Genomic DNA, 21584 nt, shown 5'->3' on the forward strand with positions numbered 1-21584 from the left:
CACACAGAAAACTTTGAAAGGGTGCGGAGTTTGCCAAGAGAGCAACCATTGCTTTGGGACTGGGTGGGCATTAATTAGTGGGTGGTGAGCAATCGCACCGTGCCACACTTGTTTTGTAAAATACATATATTATTATCATTGCTATTTTTGTTTTCTTTCTCTCTTAGTAAATAATTGTTATTCCATCTCAATAATTCTACTCTGTTGCTTTTTCTTCTGATTTTCTCACCCATCCCACTGGGAGGAAGGGGGAGTGAACAACGGCTGTGTAGCGCCAAGCTGCTGATGGGTTAAACAACACTATTTATTTTCTAAGAAAAACACTGCAACTTATTACTTATTCATTAACCTTTATGTCTTCCAGATATTAATAATTTATTATTTTTATCCTGTATCTTTGGGCTCTATCCAACCACAGATGCACACAGCCTTCCAGGGAGCTGAGATCCTGCCCCTGTAGGATACCAAATGACTTAGCTGCAGTCTGTGTTAGCAGCCCCATATTGCTCCAAAGTGGGTCTGCTCCAAGGCTAACGCTTGCTAAGCTGTTTGAGACGTACTGAGTTTATGTAAAACAGACTGCAAAGTTGCACAACTTTGTGACTGCCTACAAGACACGTTTGCTTCATTCTGTGCTCACTTCAGTGTGAGCCAACGCAGTCCTGAAGAAGGAAAGCCATCCAACTTCATGCTGTTGTACCATGACTGAACATCGAATGACTGTGAGCAGAGTAGCAGATGGCTCGGGGCATCTTTTTTCCTAAATTCTAGTACTCTCTTCTTTCCTTTTCCAATGTCAGTGCAAAACAAACCAGAACATACAGTTGGGCAGGTCACGTTATTTTGTTCTTAGGTCAAGAGTTTCTTTAAACCAACTAAAAAAAACCCGGGACAAAACCAAACCAGTTCTTAGGATGAGACATACAACTTGGGGAATAGTCTTAGAACAAACAGAGAAGGCAGAGCAGACCTGTTTGGTTCTTCACTATACGACAATCTCAGAGAGGGGGGTACATAAAATCAAACACTCTGGATGGAAGCAGATTGCCTGTGTTCTCATATGCAAATCCTACAGCAGCAGAGATGCCAGCACAGATCCGTGTGCTGCAGCTAGAAGCAGCTGCGACAGGAATTCTGCATACTGAAAGTACACTGTAACTGAAACTCACTCAGTGGGGGAATAATTCCTTATTTTTCAGTTAAGTAAATCAGTTCTGACCAGAACTCCCACATGAATCCCCCATCTCTTTAGAGTCTCTTCAGCAGCATCACTAGAAAGTATGTTTAAGAAAGTTTTTTTTTTGTGTGCATACACTTAAATGACTGTCACAAGTGCTAATTACAAGTGATTCTGCTACTTATCTCCAGATGTATAATACTAAGAGGAAATTCTGCCCTACTAAACCTAATAAACCTTTCTGGTGCGGAGAACATGACCCAGACATTTCACTTAACATCAGAACACAGGGTAGGGAGCCAGATCACCCTCCTGAAATATACATTATTTTACGAGAACAAGGTCTTTGTAAAGACTTCCTTGTCAAAGTCACGAGAGCTTTGTTATTGTCAGACTCTTTACTAAGCCAGGCTGTTGACAGGAACCAACAACACTGCAGAGTATAAGTAAATGTGGTAATTATTGTCCATATTCTTTCTCAAAATTAGTAAAAGTCAAAATGTTTTATGCAAGAGGAAAACCACCAAAAGCAGCTAATTACAGAACTGGAAAGGCATTTTTACAACTGCCAGGAGTGAAGGACAACAGTGAGGCCTGTGAGCGCAGCGTATGCATGCTATTCCACTGCCAAAGCAGCGAGGATTCAGACCAATAAGCAACTCTGACTGCAAGCAAATACCTAGAAGAGAAAGAAATGCAAACCTCAATAGCTGGCCAAAAAAATATGTCAAAACAAATCAAGATCGCTGGTAAATTTTTGCAAGTGTTACATGCCTGACCTGGAGCAATCAACCAAAAATTTCTTTCATCAGGAAGAGATATCAGTATCTCCACAAAGGTCAAAATCAGTTTTTACTAATAAGAACAGATTTTTGATGGGAATACAACTCTCCTCCATCTTGTTCATTCTGATCACGTTAGTCTGTCTATCTTGTCAATCTTACCTCAGTGTAGAATTATTCCTGACCTTTTCGCAAAAAGAAGTTTTTAAATTGACCTGCTTATGTCTGGCAGATTCTCTGCGTGGTCAGCAGAGCTCCACACACTCTTGTCACTAAACGTATCCTCTTTATCTGCTTTACACAAACAAAAAAAATCCACAATACCATACAAAACATCTTAAGAAGTTTCCAGGCAACTTAATGTAGTTAACTTTAAGCTACATTGTAAAGAAACTGCTATTTATCTCTGTAACTCACTGCTTACATGAATGTCAACAAAACCAGAAAGTCTGCATATTTTCTAAAACAAAACAGAATTTTCCAAGACACTCCAGCATTAGATTCTGCTTGCCACTTCTTTTGGAAAAAAACCTGAAAATCTACAGAAGCACAAATAAGACTACCAGCATCTCTAACTGCTCTTAATTTTAAAAATAATTTAAAAATCAATAATGAAAAATCAATAATGAAAAGCAATCAAAGTGCAGCTCCCAAACTAATCAAGTGCCTCCTTCCAAATTCTGGATTCCCATCAGATTTCCATTCACTGACTCTCCACTCCTTGAGCCTATAGATGTTAAGACCAGATATTTAGTAATTCCATTTCTCATTGTATGGTTTCTCAGATTATCACAGAATTATATGCATTAAGGTTGCAGATAAACACTTGCTGAGGCAAGAATTCAGCCCCCTTCTTGTCAACTGGTTTAGGGAAAAAACAACAAGATGTTCTAACTTGTATTAGACCACTGAATATACAGATCACGAAGCACATTCCTCCAGATTTTATATATACATATGCACATGCATCCATCTTAACTCTGCATCTTCTGTTTTTTTTTCTTCCAGCTCTTTAAGCTGGTGTTCTCTATAAAATGCTGACTTTCTCTTTTTAGTGTCAAAGGGTGTTAGTTATACAACTTCAGAAAAATTTGCTTAATGAGTTATTTTCTCCTAATTGAGAATTGCCGCTACCAATGAAAGACAGAGCAAACCAAGGATGTACTCATTAAAATATGAAAGCAACAACCCAAAGAGGTAAGATAGAAGATAAACACTTCCATAGAAGATAAACAGCTTCCATCTCTCAGTGTGGTTTGGGATTCTGACAGGAGACAGGCTCTTCCCCTACAATCATGGGGATGCAAGATGGGATGCAGACAGATAGATCTATTGTCTATTTGCAATTCCCACAAGAGATGGGGTTGGCATTTCAAGGAGAAGGTGCTCAGCCCTCATCTTGCCACCTTTTGTCCAAGGGCAAAGGCAAATGGTTAGACAAGGAAGAACTGAAGTCACATTTCCCTTCCTGCAGCTGGAGTCAGCACCTGTCACTACAGGTGCTACAATACCATCACTTGTTCTGTGATCTCATTTGCAGAAAGACTATCAGACTCCCACCACAGCCACAAGTGCATCATGCCCAGCACAAGGCTATCAACAGCCATAGACCAGAAAACGTGCACAAGATTCAGGCTTACCCAGGGTACCACAAAGACATGGAGGCTGCTCACATATGGTCACTGCATCCCCTCTGTGATGCTGCTGCTCCAAATGATAGCCAGACCAAACCTGCAAACACAGCAGGAACCTGTGCCTGGGCAGACAGGAATGTGGATGGCAGAGGCAACAGGTTAAACACTATCAGGCTGCAACACCCTCCCTACAACTCTGCTGTTGTAGCATTTGGGCTCGGGGCTGGTTGTTATGGGCTTGCTGTTGTATGAAAGCCACATTAGGCCAGCCCAAAGCTTTGTTTGGCTCTATGCCATCTGCCCTGAGCACAGAACATGGCAAGATCTGATAGATGGCATGTGTTCTACTTGGGCACACATTGCTACATTCTCTTAAATGTTGGTTGAGTCAGCTGTACCCTTACAGAAGGAGGAGGGAAGACAGCTTGGCATGATGGTCCCCAGAGCTGAGAAGGAGATGGATGGGAAGCCCCTGCAGAGGTCTCTTAAGTCAGAAGCCTTTGGTCTGGCTGCAGCCATGTCCAAAAGCAAGGACCTGCCTGCAAAGACTTGTACCTAGCCTATTTATTTTTATCTATATTAAAAAATACATTCCTAATTCATGAGTTTGTAACTCTAGGCTTTATTCTGAAAGGTTTTACTTCTTGTTCTTTCTTGGGGCAGAGAAGTTTTTCTTTAGAAAAATGTCATATTCATTCTGGCCAGCCTTAAGTCCTAGCACACAGATACACCCTATCCTTCTTATATCCTTCCAGTTCCCAATCATCACAAGTTTTAGGATTTTCTAAATTGAAGGATGCTATTAATCACTATTGGAAATTATTTACTTATTTATTTTACCCCTCTGTGTATTTGGCCCAGATAAAATTCTGTGGTGATGCATATCACAGCATATAAGAATGCTGTGCAAAAAAGGGTGCTTTACTCGGACAAGCCCATTCACTGAAAAGCCTCTTGAACTTTGCAAAGTGCAGAAGGGCAAAGCACAGCTTAACCTGCTGCCCACAACCTACAAATTAAAACAGGGGTTAAGTCAGTCCTGCCAAATTCCACAGAGGTCTATGGGCCTAATCCAAAGCAACACAAACTGCACTGCATCTTCCTTCAGTCCATTGAGCTGCTGGCCAAAGCTTCCAAGAGGCCACAGAAACCCTACTGGGAATGCTACAGGCTACTCAACTATATGCAAATACAATTTCAATTAATTTGAAATACAATTCCAAATCTAATATGAAATATTCACTCACACAATGCAGGAAGCGTTGTCAGATTTTGTTTCTGAGCGTAGGTATTGCTTGTTTGCTCTATAAATCTACAGGGGTACTCTCTAGACTCTTTCCGAACTCCTGGAGGTCCAGAAACCATTGTGCCCAGCAGCCTGCAGCAGCAGCTCACAGTGACTGGATCTCAAATACTCTCTAGTACTTAGACAGGCAATCCCTCATGCTCACTACTATAATTTTAATATTGAAATCATTATCCTAGTTTAGAAGCAAGCGTCAGTCACAGCAGCCCAAGCATGACCTCAAAGACTCAAATGACCACGAAAGAAATCAGTATCAGAGTAATCAGGGACTGACATAAAAGGATTGTACCCAGGAAGAGCTCAAACAGATTTGGGCACACCTCTGCTCTAACTTCGTGCCAAAGGGAGCAAATCAGTCCAATATCTGTGGCAGTGTGAGTGCAGTAAGCCCAATTCAACTCCACCATACTGCTGGCAGCAAAATAATTACTTACCCTTCAATTAGAAAGATTTCCATCTAAAAGGAAGGATGACTGCAGCTCTGCTCTAAGACTTGGTGTTCCAGCCTGTGTCCCATCTGCACTCAGTGGGCAGGACCCGACTCGCCTCTGCCAGGAGACTCATGCAACAACCACTTCCAGCCCAGTGCACATCCACAGGGCCACAATAACAGCTGCTGGCAGCATCATGATACAGATTTTCTGCATACATGTAATCTGGCTCAGAATTCATTCCTGGTTTCACTTTGCTTTTAATCTCTGTCAGCAAATAACTGCATCAGAAGATATGCAATTATGGGCTCTTTACCTCAGTGACTACAGCTGCAGGAGCCACACTGGCAATCCTCACTCAGAGATCCCCAGTACAGTGCAGCAAGGCTGGGACAGCTCTTCAGAAAAGGAGCTTCTCCTGGCCACCTCTCCCCAGCCTCTCACGAAGGCAACAAGGTGGCATGCACCACGGCAGCACAGAGAGAATGGCCTGCTATGTCCCAGCCTGTCCACCTTTGAGTGCTGTCCCCTCCCTGTCCCCTTGCTGTTCTGCACCTGCACATCCTTTCTCACCCCATATGTGGTCCCATGGGCAGCTAGGCTCTTGGCATGTCTCCTCCAAGGGCTATAGTACCAGGTAAAACACTTCCTTCTGACAGGCGTGCACGGATGTAAAATTCCCTGCTGAAAAGCAAGCTTGCTACAGAATGCCACTGAGAGCCTGGCAGCCCTTCTACTCCAAGGTGAAAGGGAAGGAGAAATGTGTTTGTGAAAACAGCCAAATCAAACAGCAGCTACCCTAACTGGCAGTCAACTGCAACAGTTATATAAGCTACAGCCACGCTCTCAGCTCATATCCTGGGTCACTCCAGAGGGGACACAAGATGTTGACAAAACCCACAGGGCTATGTGTTTTCCTTTTTTTCTTATTGCATGTTATTATGTTTAATCTCATTATTTATCAGAGCATTTTATGAACTTCAGTGTCTGACACTGGAGGTGACTTTTAAGGACGCTCAGCCTGACTTCAAGGGTAAGCCTTATTTCACAAGGAATGAGTGTTCCTGACACACGTGCAGATGGAAGGAAGCCAGCAGCCTGCTGTCCACATCAGGCAGGTGACTCCATTTCACACAGCTCACTGCCACACTGAGCTTCTTCAGCTTACTATTGAGTAACGAGAAAGAGGTGTTTGAGGGATGCCAGGAGGGTTGTATGAACCTTTCAAACACCACTCCTGTGTTTCATGTTGAAAGTGACATGACTGCCCATCATTTAAGGGGGAATTTCTGTCCTCATTTATCCTGCTATCTTTTTTCTGCTTGATAAAGCCACAATGAAATCTAACCCCTCATTAATGTATATCATACAACTGACTGCCTTTGAATACAAACCGCTGCCAAACAAAAGCTCTCTTTTTTGAGAGGGCAGTTTAGCAATAGCCAGTGATAAATACCTTTTCCCTACACAGCAGTATCAGTGGGACTTCATTTTAAAGCAGGATGATCACCTTCAGAGGTGAAAGCGTACTGCTGGCTCAGGGCCCACGCAATTTTTGCTTTCTCTGCTAGGATTTCCAGTTAACCAGTGGCAACCAGGATGGTGCGGTTTATGTAGACATACATCTACTGGGAGCTGGCCCAAAACCAAACCCACATTTTGTGCAGCCAGGAAAACATAATTACTGCTTAGCAGGCCTGTCTTGGAAAAAAGGTGGCTCTATGGAACAAAGGATGTTATCCAACATGCTTTTTGGTTTCTTGAACGCAAATTTCCTGAATTTCATGATGACTTTCTCCTTAAGAACACTCCCCCAGCACACTGCATGCAAACACCATTGCTGTGGCAGAAGCAGCCCCAGCAGTGGTGGCAGCACACTGGTTAATTAGGCTTGATTTGCTGCTGATTAACTGTATTATTGGCATCCAGAGGAGCTTATTGTGGTGGTGTGGTTATTTGCCAACATAGCAAGTAAGGAAATTTTGCCTTGGATGAGCCTACAGAAGGAAGAATAATACATATATGCATAATTTAAGAACCAACTATAATTTTTAACTCTCATCCCCTGAGAAATTAAGCTCCCCTCATATATCATATTATTTTAATGAAGGCACTGGGCTTAATATTGGAGAACAGTTCTATACATAACAGGAGCTGGCAAAGGATATACCCATTGCTGTTTACAAGCATTATCTTAATGGAAAAGAACTACTCCAAATGGCATGTAATTAGAGAAGAAGGATGCAGACTCCAACCAGTCATTACAGTAACAGAAATTTGCTGTAGTGTGTGATTAACCTAAGAAAGGCATGATGATGATTTCACCATATCTACTCTTGCCTCCTGGCTATAAGAACACAACTAATGTCAATAGAGATGCTTGCAGCCGAAACAGCAATTGCTGTGGCTATTTTAAAAAGTTAAAAATATCTTCCATTCTTCCTGCCTCCACCTCCGCTGTTGCTTCCTGTTCTTTTTTGTGTTCTCACTCTACTGTGCTGCTGCCTGTCCTGGATAATAAACACAGTAAAAGGAACAAAATAATCTCTGTAGTAAACCACCTCCTGCTAAACACCTTCTGAAAAATCACAAGAGGAGACGTTGTGCTACAGCCACTTGTTGTCTGCTGCATGAAGGCTCTGCAGGAAACCAAACAGTGGCAAGTTGGAAGCCTTTGGTATTCAGAGATAAAATCGGAACAATTCACTGCTATCTTTTACAATGCTGGTAAATGCTCTTCTGAGGGCAGTGACACAAACCCCTACATCCAGCTGAGGACTGTAACCTGCTCACCTCAGCCACATAAGCTCACAGTACAGCTCCAAGTCGGGCTGTTACATGAGAAGCTGTTGTCTAAGTCTCAGACTCCTTTACTTGAGGCTATATGCTTTTTTTTTTTTTTTTTTTAATTGATTCAGGTGGAATTGGAGCAAACCAGAAAAGAACAAGATAGGCCTCATTCATTATTATGATTTTAACCAATGAGACACTACTGCACACAGGACATGGGAAAGGCAAAGAGGTGCCAACCAAGCAGACACAGGATGACACATGCTAAATGGCACCTTGCAATGCCTGGAAAAACAACATTTGTCACATTCAGCTGATAGTCAGTGGCACCATCTTTCTTTATGTCAAAAAAATGATGGGGCAGCCTAACATCACAAACAGCAGTGCATCTGTAAGGGCTTCCACCTGCCTAACCCTAATAAAGATAAATGCAGGATAGGAGCACGGTGGTAAAATCTTATACCTAAAAACCACATCGTGTTTTCTTCCGTTTCCACGCAGAACTGACAGACAGCATTAAAAGGCACATCTGAGAAACCACCCAGGTTATAGCAACTTCACCAGAAACTGATCTGATCAGGTAAAAACTGGGAGAAAAATTTTGCTCTGGCTCTTGTTTTGTGAAAATGGAGGTTTGGGTTCCATTTTCATCTCCATAATATAAGCTCAAACCTCACCGCACTAACTTAGAATCCTGCAATTTACTGTACGACCAGAGAGTTCCTCAAGACAAAGAGAGATCCTTAAACCTTCTCCATCTACCATGTGGATACGCTTGAACAAAGAGTCTGCAGAGTGGTTTCCGTGGATGAAGAAGCCAACTCATTCACCAAGTCAACATGAGATCTTTCCGTAGCAAGAAATGCACCAACAGCTGTGCTACACAGTGGCCTATTTTAGGAATAGCTCATTATAGATATTCTGTCCCACAGGTGTCTAACAGTAATAGCTTTTCAGAATTGTTCTTGCAGACAACACAGGTGTGTAAAATTCTCTCACTAACAATTTCAGGAATCACCCTCCTTTCTTCTATGAATTGTTCCCTAATAAAGGCTTATTCAAAACATGTATTTATATCCTTAGATTCAACACCCTTCTATCCTTCCAGCCCCTTTGAGGGTGGCTCAGACTGCATGCAGTTTTTATACTATGTTTTAAATGTGCATTTTCATGAGCTTAAGAATAATTTCATTCTCTTTCTTCTTTGTGAATTCTCTGAAGTCACAAAGTTGATAAGACAAACCTCAGTGTCTGAGAGTCGGGAAACCTTACCTGTGTCAGAACCCAACTGAAATCAGAAATACTTCCTTTACATAGCCAAACCCAGAAACTAGTTCAATAAAAACTCTCAGCTGTTTTACAGTATTTTTCATTTAACTGCACTAGAAACAGAGACCCAGTGTGTTTTGCTTTGTAATTCCGTTCAAAGCTAATGATGATATCAGGAGTCAATTACTGGAGCCAAACATAAACCACAACTTTGTTTTTTGTGACTGTCGATCTCTGCAAGGACACAAGGGCTTACACAAGCTGTTATGACATTTCTATTCTTGTTGTGGGCCAGGAGCTTCCAGGGCTAGAATTCTGGACTTCTCTTTTCTCCAGATTTGAGACAGGAGTATTTACCTTTTCATTTATCATGCAACCAAAGCAACACATACTGTGGGGGAGCCACTGGTAAAGGACATTAACTTTGACATGAATTCTTGAATTACCATTCCTCAGGATGATTGCAAAATTATTTAACGACTATCATTAGCATTAATTGCAGTGACAGCTCAAACAAGATGTATCTTGCCTGGGTTTAATAGAGCCTCAGGTTTACTGAAGCCTCAACCACCTGCTCAAGACCAAGTCCTGAGTAGTGGGACTGGCACTGACCATGGCACCTACCCCTTCACGTGCAGTTATACATTTCATGCTGCTGCTTCACACTGCAAGAGCAAAACATGCCTTCAAACTTTGAAGGAAAAAAAAAAAAAGACCAGACTGAACAGTCCCAGACAATTACTGAATTTATCACCTAGCACCCTACTCCTCACATCAGTCTGCGCTCCTCTTCCCTCCCCCTCAGGGCCGCTTCATCTGCCCTTGCTCAGGCTGGCAGGAATTTAACCTGCAGATGTTAGAAGCAAGTGGAGGTCAGGCTGTTCCTTGCCAAGGCACAGCTGTGAGTGAGCAAAGCTCTGCAACAGCTTTGCCCTTGTTTCCAAGTCATCTGGAGGGCGTGAAAACCCATCACTCACAGCTTAGAGCTTGATTACTGGACTCGCATTGAACACAACGCCTGATGCACAGATGTCTACTTGAGGGAGTGAGAAAACACATGGCAGCTTTTCAGCTAGAGTGAAAATCCATGCAATGTGATTTATTTCCACATGAGATCTTCTTGAAGATAAGCACTGGATACTTTACCAGCTGTGGATGTACAGTCGGCTTCCTACCACAATTTATTTTCATTTACATCCTGTTTATGGACACAATTTTTACTATCTCAAACGATGCGTACATACAGGATTGCAGACAGACAAACATACACAAATAAAGTTGGATATATGCTAATGTAATAACAGGCATCCTGCATAATCTTGGTGATTAAAGCTAGGCTCTGAAATCACAGAAGTCTGAGTCTCTAAAGCGCTGGATAATCAGAAATGCCAGCAAAGCCAGTGGGAGTCAAAAGTTGCCCAGTACTTTTGAAGAGACAAATCCTTTTTTATTTCCTGTTCTTATGCAAGAAAAGCCAAAAGGACTCAAAATATTCTCCCATTTTGCTGGATGGTATATGTAGGCATAGGAATACTTTTTCCACCTCTTCTTTAAAAGATATTGCAAATGAAGAACACAGCCAGATAATTACTACAGCTTGATCCTCACTGCTTCAGCTCTATTCACTTTGCTCCCTAATCTATTAATTTATTAACAGCTACAAACCACAGACCTCAGCAGCCAACAGAAGACTGTTGGGCTTATGCTGTTACAAGTCAACAGGAGAAAAAACATCTTTGCAAATGCAGACTGCCATAGGAGGTGGTTAGAGAGAGACAGATGTTCAGTCAGCATTGCAGACAGGCTGGAAAATCCCATAGCATCACTCCAAACTTCTTACCTTTTTCCTCTCTCTCCAGAAGACAGAAAACTTGCTCTTTTTCTCCCACTATGCATGGACTATACCCTAAATTTTAAGGCAAAGGCTGGAACCCTTGGAAAGTATTTACCCCCTGCTGATCTTTTCCCTGGGCAGCAACTAGATCAAGTTGCTCAGGAATTGAATTTCAAGGCCAGCGTACTTCAGTTCCCAACTTCTCCCACAAAACTGGAGAACGGACCTGGTCTAGAACTGCTCACTCTGGGAACACTTCTTTCACACAAACTCAATTGCTTTATTTGTTACACAGGATTATCTCTAGAACTGCAGAATGAATTCTGGCTTGGTGGAAAGGCAGTAAAATGGTAAGTTAAGGTAAGAGCAGCCTGCTTAAAAAAAAAGACATACAAGGGGAAGCAAGTTGGTTGATCGATATGATACAGGCCAGTGTGCTGGCCCTTTGCCTCCTCGACCTAGGCTTGAATGCTCTTCCAGCACAGATTCCCCATCTGTCTCTTACTGTGTGTTCTGTGCCAGAGTATTTCACAGCTTCATATAGCTCAAGGCCAGGAAACTGTTCACAAGAAATGGATGTTTTTAAACAGTGTTTTGCATTATGTCATTTGAAAGACAATTTAAACACTGCTTAAATTTGTAAAGGTGGCCACACATACTTCTTGCTGCCCCACATTGTACATTCAGTTTGAGCATTCTAAGCATTTCTCTGCATTTCTAAGCCTCTGATGGATGTTTTTTTTCTGTATATAAAGTGATGAAAAGTACAACAATAATAGCAGAGCAGCAAAGTCTTTAGCTACAACAAACGAGGACAAGCCAAAACGCAGCAGCTGTGGACACAGAAACAAAGGAAAAAAAGCTGCTTACTTTCAAAAGGCCTGAGGTAGGCAGGGATGTCCAGACAGACACCCTCACCTCCACTGCCAACATTTAAATAAGATCTGGGAGAGGGTGGATCCTGGTTCCACCTCTTTCAGTCACTCAGGTACACTGCATGCACCTGAGCTCTCCTGGGTTGGCCCTGCCTTCCACCAGGTGTTCAATCACTGCTTCAGGCTATGACTTAGTATTTCTGCTACATTTTCATTTTCTGATTATTATTTTTTTTGTTCTACAGCCTATGTAGGGCTGTTTTTTGCAATGGATGACTAAAAGCAAAAGTACTAAAAAAAACACCAAACTCTCACCTACTCTACAGGAAGTATTTTTCTGAGTAGGGCTATAAGAAGAAAAAAGAAGCATAGACTTAACTGAAAAGTACATATGAACAGAAGGGGAAAGCCCATTTTCCCCAAGATTGTCTTCTTTTCAGTCACAAACAAGAAATGTTTCCTCAAAAAAGCCAGAATTAGTCATGAAATACATATGACTGATTGATCTTTTCAACTGTCAGAAGTGAAGAATTTCAAATAAAAACTGTGTGCCTATGGAACATTTATCCCTGTTAAATCCTGGTTGTGGAATTCGTCTTGGGATAACATGAACAAAATTCTACATTGAACACACAAGGTCAGCCTTCAAGATGGGGAAGGAGAAATGAAACAATACTGTATTACTTCAGGAGTAACGTATATGGCCACATACATTTCTTCAAAATACTATGCAAGACTAAGCTAATGTGTCTGCCCTAAGACACATTTAACTCTGTCTTTAACTCCACTGTACGGATCTTAGGAAGAGTATGGCCTCCTAGAAAAGAGGCACTTTTGCACTCTTTTCATTTACAATATGAGGACAAGTTAAATCATTAACCACTTAGCAAAAGGATCAAGGAAGAGTGCATAAAAGTGATTGCAAACAGATACAGAATGGAGAAAGTAGTAACAAGACCTATTTGGGGTCATCTTCTCTGCAAGTTTTTACCACTCAAGTCTTGCAGTAAGTTATTGCAAAAAAAACCCACGCTGAAATAATTGGGCTAGAGGTCTTCACACAGTATAATCTATCCACACAAAGCACTCTGGAGACTGGCTCCAGATTTGCAGAATTCACTGGTACAACCAAAGAGTGGAAGCTAAAAGAAATAGTGTTGAACAAAACTCCATGCTTAAGCAAAAGCACATCCTGAAAGCTACTCTGTACAGGCAAATCCCTGGTAGATTTTATGAAAGAAACACACCTTAAAGAAGCCATAAACTGTTACAAGGAAAATGCTATCATACTGTTTAATCAACTGATGTTCCTGCCATAACTTAATAACTTATTGTGAATAATTCCTTCTTCACAGTTTGTTTCCCCACTCCTGTAGTTTCCTTGTGGCCACAGGCATCTGTGAATTTTAACATTTTTATTTGAGAGTTCATTACCATCATTATCTGCTCTTTGGAATAGCAACATTGCTCTGTACAAGCCAGGAGCACTTCAGGACCATCACTAAGGAATGGAGAGCACAAGTATTTAGAAGAGCATTCTGCTAGCTGAATGAAGCATCACTGCTAAATTTTCTTCTCATTCATTTCTAACTCATCTGCCCTAAATTCATTCTGAATCAGCTGCCTACAGACTGGATGACTGAAAGGATGTTGTTGTTTGCCTTCCTGTCAGAATGGCAGCTACAGTGCCTGGAAAAAAAAGTCACAGCAATTTTATATCTCTGGTTGGATACTACCAGTAAAAGGCCATATTTATATTTCGTATAAACTACAGCAGCTCAATTGATGGGATTTTCATCAATGAAATTACAGCCTTTTACTACAGGGTCGAATTTCACCCATTTAATTCAGGTTTGGTGTTTTTCTTTTTTCTGAGCAGCATGTAAGCTACTGACTAATGGACTTCTCACACTAGCAGGTGTGGCAGTGATTGCTGACTAGCTGAACTCATGTGGCGGTTAAAGACTAATTTGATTACAGATGTTGGATTATAAATCACACTGAAAAAGATGAAAGGTTTAAGCAGACAAAATAAGAGACAAACTGAGAGACTCCTTAGTCACTAGAAGGCAGGCTGTGTTACTGGAGAAGCAACAGCACATGAGTTGTCTTGGAGCATTAGTACAGATCCAACTGATGAGTAAACAGTGAATAATGTTTGTTACACTGTTCGCTATTAGTGATTATTATATTATTAATTGAATACCTAGCTACTTAAAAAAATACTTGTTATTAGCTTTTCCTTTTTAAATTTTATTTTACTTACACCTAAGTTTTTTTTTAGGAGTGGCTCAGGCACAGCTGTGTGGGCTCTCTCCCCTGTCATCTGCCTGTTTGGGTTGGCTACTGATAGGGACATCTGCTCATGTTCTTGCAGGCATGTTGCTTTGGATGTGATAGGTACCTATACATACCCTGCATTCAGGAACCTAGCTGAACCCCTTCCCTGGGCTGATTAATACAGTCACAGCCCACTTGCTTTTTTGTTTGGGAGCAAATGTGAATGTGCCTATTGTCTGTCTCTTTGGCAAACCCTCTGCCACCTTCCAGCATGGAAAACTGTAATTCTAAAATAGGTCATTTTATTATAAAAATACATTTCCCAAGCAAAGTTCCCCTGAGGCACTTCATAATAAGAACATCTTTTGAATTGAATAAATATTGTTCTGCTATTTCCCAGTATTAACTGCATGCATTTCTATGATAATGCCCAAGCACAGTCTGGCTGGAAGCAACTCTTGAAGTACATAATTTAATACAGGAATATTTCCAATGGAAGCCTTCTATGCCTTATGATAGAATTCTATTATCTGGCTGACTTCATTGCTCTGCGGACGGTGTAAAGTGGCCCCAAGACTTGAGGTATGAATTGTTCCCCTGATGTTAATGTATATACCAAACCTAGCCAGGGAGGTAAAGGCCTCTCTCCTCACCAAAACTAAGACAACCTCTGCATTAGTTTGAATGTCTGGTAAATGCAGGAGGAAGCTGCTCATCCCTTCCATTTCTTAGGCATCAAGCTAATCAAGACTAAGACAAAATAACTAACTAAAAATAAAAGCGAAGGCTAGATTCATTCCTGAATGAATCAAAATGAGTCAAAAAACCCAAGCCACTAAATTAATGAAGTTAATCCTTCTGCAATCCTCATTTCTTAAAACTTCCCTCTGCATCTCCTGATGAAACTTGCCTGACTTCTCAGGAAATGAAGAAACAGATTTTGGTCCTCAGTCATATTTTGCAGCACATCCTTATGCATTTCCAGCATCATTAGCACATGGCCAGAACTACAAGCTGGATTTTGCTCTATGAATCTTAAGTTCTTAAGCATGGGATAAACAGCACCAATCACGCACAGTCCTAATCTGAAGTCACCATGAGCAGATATGGGTCTTTCAACGCAGTTCACCTCCCTGCAGAGATAGATGAATGCACATTTGCAATTCATAATACTTATTCTTAAGGTGTGACCAGGATTATTTGGAGGACTGGAAGGAAGGCAGAGGCCTGGAAGTCTGGTCACCTTGTTCTGCCATGCCACTGACTGGGGTAACCATTAGAAATACCACTTACCCGTGATCTAAAAATGTCTTTGTTGTTCTGAGAATTGTCAAATGTTATCACTGTTGCATTTGTAATTGGAATACCTGTCCCTGTGGATTAGATGGAAGCCTGGAAGTTCTTTTACAGAGCACTCAGACAATCTTGTAAGGCTATTGCTTTAGCCTGAACAGAAATCTGGGTTCTCATAAACATATGCAGATATTTATAGCCTTCTCAGTGGCTTTTAACAGATACTACCTAATTATTAACCTCAGGGGGAGGATTAACATTTTCTTGTAGTAAATATGGAGATGTTGCAGCGTGCTGCAGTGTTATAAAACTTTCAGCTCTTGTTGTGAAATACCAGACTTTCAGGGTGAAATAATTCTGTCATCTTGTTTCCATACAGCTCTTCTCAGAGTATCATCTTTCTGACAAATGTTTTGTCACATTACTTCTACTCCTTCCAATGCCACCCAGCATGCTTCTTATGTTTTATCATTTCCCTAATGACTCATCTCTAGAGCTAAGACTATCGACTGTGAAGTTTTTCATGAAACTGATGCTTCAGAGAAAAGAGAGTGACGTTAACATTAGAGACCCATAAATTCAAGAAGTTAAATACTAAGGACTGATCATCTTTGTCTTTTTTAGCCTATGGGTACACAACCCAGGTCAGCTCTCCTGGAAATGGAAGACTGATAGGACTTTTGTACCTCTTCATTTTCTGAGCTTGGGACACGGTGATATCCAGTTTATTCTTTAGTGCACAAAGGCCACCCTAAAAGCTGCTCTGACCTGCAGCTTTGATAGTCTAAGAAAACCAGAATTTGCTAGAACACAACGTGACCCTGCATATCATCTTTGTTACACATCACTAGGGTGGAAGATTTCCTGTGTAGTTCATTCTCTAACTTTCCAAATTTACTCTGTTGTTCAGTGCTGCTTTGGGAAATAGTCCATGGTCAGAGGCCCAGGGCCCTACATGAGTGGAGGTACCTTTCCTCAAGTACTTGGCGGACACACTGCTTTGTGGGCTAAGATCACACTGACTTAGTGTGAATAAGAACTTACCAGAGGTAAAGAAACAGTCCTTTGAGTTAAAAAAAGCGTACAGTTTCTTTATAAAAGAAAAATGATTGCACAAGAGTAGAAAATTGTTTTCAGTCAGTCTGGCTTTGCATTAAGAGATTCTACTGTTTCCCCAGTATCTGAGTAACCACACTCCTACTCTACTTCCTACAAACAGGAACACCCATCTCTTCCCAAAGCCATGTGAGATCAGATTAGTAATTAGCCTACTCTTATTTTCCTCTTCTGTTCCATCCAGAAAAGGAAAATCCATCCATCTGAAATTTACACCCAACCACGTATCTATTTTTATTTGTTTTACACACTGATAGCGAGTTAAACACCAGTTCACACAAATTTAAGGTATCATGAGGCCACTTTGTTACCCCACATTGGAAGTGCCCACTGTTCTCTATGATAACACCCAAGCTGTTTTTCTCAGATCTCTAGTGATGTTTCATGGAGCAACAGGTTTACCTCTGCATTTCAAAAGGGGGCCCTGGAGCCATGGAAAATTTCTGAATAAAATCTTCCCCAACATAACTATCTTTATTTAATTGAAGCCATTTATTTCTTTTTACAGTATCCCTTTTAGACCTGTCATAATGTAGCATAGTACTCGTGTTCACTATTTGAGTCTGCTGTTTTTTTGTTTTGTTTTTTTTTGCATCAAGAACAGTAAAAAATGCATAGTACCTTGCATAGGTTGCGTATTTCATCTTTTTATCTCGAGATCCCTTTTATAAACTGAGTTCCTTTGTTGCACATTAGTATCACTAGTTTTAAACAAACAAAAAAGACCTTTGATCTTTAGAAAGCAATCTGGGATCCTGGTCACAACAACAAATATTTTTCCAACTTTCTCCAAATGAAAATTACATGTGCATATCAAAAATTATCCTGATCTTCAGGACAAAAAACCAACTGCTGGTAATTGCATGATGATTCTCATCAGACTTTGCCAGGCTACCAGCACTTCAGAAAACACTGATCTTTTTGCCATTCCATTCATTCCACAAATGAATCTATGTACTCACTGTGTAACTTTTGATATTTTTGTAGTATTCATATATAAAACATCACTGATATAAAAACCTAAATCTATAGATGTGATCAACGTGGCATGCCATAGCTCACCCTGCAGATGACTGCTCTCTCTCTCTTCTTATTGGCTCAGATGTTGGCTGCAAAGTCACGACAGATGTGTTTCATACTACAGACTTGGCAGGCACATTACCATTATGTTAGCACAGATTTACCTGAAGAAAGTAGGTAGGTAACAAAGAATTAAAAAAAAAAAAAGTAGAAGAGGAAGCAAGCAAACCTTTGTGCATTTTTAAAGGTTACCATGAAACTAACTGCTAATCAGGGGCATCTGCACAAGAACTGGAGGGTCTTAAATCTAAGAGACTGGCAGAGTGCTAACCCTACAGTGTGTGCTCCCTCCTTAGTGCTCTTCACCCCATCATGAAGTGTGCAGATGAGTCACTCTTCTGCTGATGGACTTCTCTGGTCTGGCTGTGGAAATTCTGTGTCCTACAGATTGGACCTATGATTAATCCATGGGCAACACAAGCAATTTTAAATTAAGCAATGCTACTGCTTCCTGGATCAGAACTTCATCAGTCTGCAATTAAGATTCCTGTCTAGTGACAGGTTTAATATCTATAAAATAGATTTTAAAATAACCATTTTCTTTCTTTCCTTAGTAGCGATCGTCAGTGTTGCCTAAGAAGGTAATGAGAAATAGCTCAGAATACACTCTTCTCTATGCCCTCAGGAGAACAGTTTCATCTCCAGAGCTAAGCAGCAATATAACTCAGCTGGGAAAATGAATTATCATCATTTTCCAAGTGCTACAAACCCGGAGTCTCATCTGAGAGCTGGTCTGCACTGTGCATATATTTGCAGATACTAACAGATTAACAAAAAACCAGGGTTTGTGTTTTCCTCAGTTCTTGTACTTCTAGAGGACAGAGGGAGGGAGATGGGCATGAAAGGGAGCAAACTCAAACCATGCCACGCTTCACTAACTTATAATAAATTAAAAAAAAAGTGAAAGTAACAGGAGTTGCTGACAATTACAACCACAGATATTATAGCTAAAGACCCTTTGTTCTGAGTTATTAAAAAAATAATAACCTTCTTGCATGTTTGTTTAATGTTGGCTATGGTAATAGCTTCCTTACCTGCTAGTAAGTTCTGTAGGATTGTGGTGTTGAGATGGGGAGAAAAAACAAATACACTTTGTCCTTTGTGGACATTCTTTATAGAAGATGCTACAGTAATTCATTGCAATATTTGTAATTGTTGGCATTCTTCCCTCCACTTAATCATTTTTCCCATGTACATGCATCCACTGCTGGCAGAGGACAAAGCAGGGCACAGAATGATACTATGCTCATTTCTAATCATCACTCTTTTGGTCTCAACCCTTCCTGTTTTCTCTTAAATTCACACACTGCATGCAGTTGCAAGTGTCAGTGATGTGCATTTCTCATATTTACTCAGCAGCATTTTGACACTACTGCTCTTTCATATGTGCTGCTGATTTACAGATATGAACACTTAGCCACTGCCTCCAAGAAAAAAAGTCACTCAACTTTAATAAGTAACTGATCTGTGATTAAAAAATTAATCAGTACAAATCTTTCTTTCTCTAGAACTGTTAAAGAACTCAAAGTCCATGTATATAACAAAATATATATGCAGCCTTTTTCTTTTTTTTACTGTCTGTAGAAGTAAACTGTGGCCAGAGACTCTCAGAAGCTGTCCTTACAAGAAGGTAATTTAACTTGATTCAGAATGTATACAGATCATTGTTTTTTATTTAACCAATAAATACTATCAGTCTTTGCTTTGTTCTGTCTCTTAAGAAGTTGACATTTACCTGAACAAACTGATGTATCCCCAAATATGAGAGTAGTTTAGCCCTCTTGTCATGCAGTGCTTACAGACAGTGCATCCAACTCCTATCCATGATTAATAAATAAACAATAATGGGTGAATTTTGGTACATTTCTAATCTTCCATAATAATGCCAAACTAATGCCAACAATTCCTCACGCTGGTCATCTTTTTTGGCCAGTTATGCTATTCATACGTACACAGAGGTGCAGACTGAGGAAAAGTCTGCCTCTTTCTTGGTTTTTCAGCTAACCTTATCCTGAAACCTATTCAAGCTGGGGTTTCACTTACTTTAACTACACAACTATTTTTGAAGTATTCTGCACCAGTTCATAACCCTATAGGACAGATATGAAAGTTTTATCAGATACAAAATCATTACATTTCATGAAATAACACCCAGGATTAGCCTCAAATCCACAACTGCAACAGATTCAGCCTATGTGTCACCTCTGTCTTCATTGTAGGTTTTATAAATTAAGGAATAATGCATATCTAGAAGAAGAGTCATACAAGTTTCAAGATTTTGCTCTATAGCTGTAGGACTAAAGCATGTCATTTTTCACACCTGCATCAATTTCAGAAGCAAACCACAGCCAGAGTACTGTTCTTAGTAATAATCAGCTTCCCCTTAGTTTTGATTGCATCTAATGGATGTTGTTCGTGTTCAAAAATAAATGTTGCACTAATGGCTGTAGGACCCATTTGACAAATGTTAGTACTTCAACCACATTTTTCTTATGAAATCAACCTAGCTATACCCACCACTTGTCTCTCCTTGCTGAGTGCTCTTCAGCTGACACTGTAACTGTGAGACTCATAAAAACACCATCTTCTGTCCATCACCGACTAGCAGGGTTAATCACCAGGCACCACTCTTAATGCCAGACTGACCCAAGCTGGTCATGGTAACTCAAAATGATGAATTTTGGGACCAACCACTCTATGGAGAGATCTATGTGCTCTTCTAGTGGCAAAACGAGTGGAAGAGAAGATGCAACATTGAGAAAGGAAAGTTGTAAGCAAAAAAAAACAATCCCAAACCAAACAACAACAACAAAAAACAACTATCCCAGTTTGGGAGAAAGAGACAGCATTTGAATGAGTAGGAAAATCTGCATTTCAGGTAACAGAAATTCAGAATTTAATATAGGGGAAATCTACAGTTAAATCCACAATAAGCAATTTCTAATATGCTGACACCAAAATGAAAAGAATTTCCTGCAGTTCAAGGGCTCACAGGATTCTGCATTCCTCTCAGATATTCTCTGATATCTTAGCTCAGTAATTATTTTTACCCTTTTAATAGGCACCTCCCTCATTCATCACTGTTAATACCTCATGCAGCATTTTGTACAGACATATTTTCAGGGTCTAGGATAAAAAAAAAAAAAAAAAACACAAAAAATCCTTTGTGGAATTTCAAGAGAGCTCACTGTACTGATATTTAAGCCACTACATGATCAGAATTTACATTTTCTTAATTCTACCACTGAAGACATTCAGACTGAAACCTGCCATATTTATTCATGCGAACAAATGCTCCTCATAGAATCACCTCACTTAATGGAATGGTTTACCTATTTAGATAAGGACTTTGATTTTGCAAACTGAAACACCTCGAAGGAGGAAATGATGGAGCACTATTTAATCCAAAGATTTTTTTTTTTTTTAAATCTTACTGAGGTCTGTAATGGTATTATCACCATGCTCCACAACAATGAACAGACGACATACTGGGAAACTATGTCGATAAGGGGCCTTTCTATTCCTCTGCTCGTGAAAGGGCAAATACCCTGCTTTTCTGTGCCACAGAAGCACCACAGGCATGCCTAGCAGTAGCTTTGCAAGCATTGCATTTGTTTGTAGTCCCAGTGTTTCTTCATGAGGCTTACAGGAAATGATTCTTGCACTTTCTAAGTGGCATTAGTTAAAAAGCGACCGACTCAGTGCTGTGCTCAGCAC

At 40.4% G+C, this 21584-nt stretch overlaps 1 protein-coding gene across 5 annotated transcripts in view; it reads right to left on the reverse strand.

Moving 5' to 3' along the window:
- Positions 1 to 21584, reverse strand: part of GPRIN3 (GPRIN family member 3) — a 36001-nt gene that overhangs the window by 10670 nt on the left and 3747 nt on the right. The window contains exons 1-2 of one of the 5 annotated variants that reach the window (XM_090138793.1): positions 20385 to 21262; positions 17850 to 17971 (exon numbers count right to left, since the gene is read on the reverse strand). The exons of 3 other annotated variants lie outside the window; for them this stretch is intronic. The gene's annotated coding sequence lies outside the window, so the exon portion shown is untranslated. Of the gene's footprint in view, positions 1 to 12093; positions 12372 to 17849; positions 17972 to 20384; positions 21263 to 21584 lie in introns of those variants that run through there. One more of the 5 variants, XM_090138792.1, reaches the window with a different exon arrangement.

The sequence above is a fragment of the Phasianus colchicus genome, chromosome 4 (genome assembly GCF_987193195.1).
Source record: "Phasianus colchicus chromosome 4, bPhaCol1.hap1.1, whole genome shotgun sequence".
In the NCBI taxonomy this organism is placed as follows: Eukaryota; Metazoa; Chordata; class Aves; order Galliformes; family Phasianidae; genus Phasianus; species Phasianus colchicus.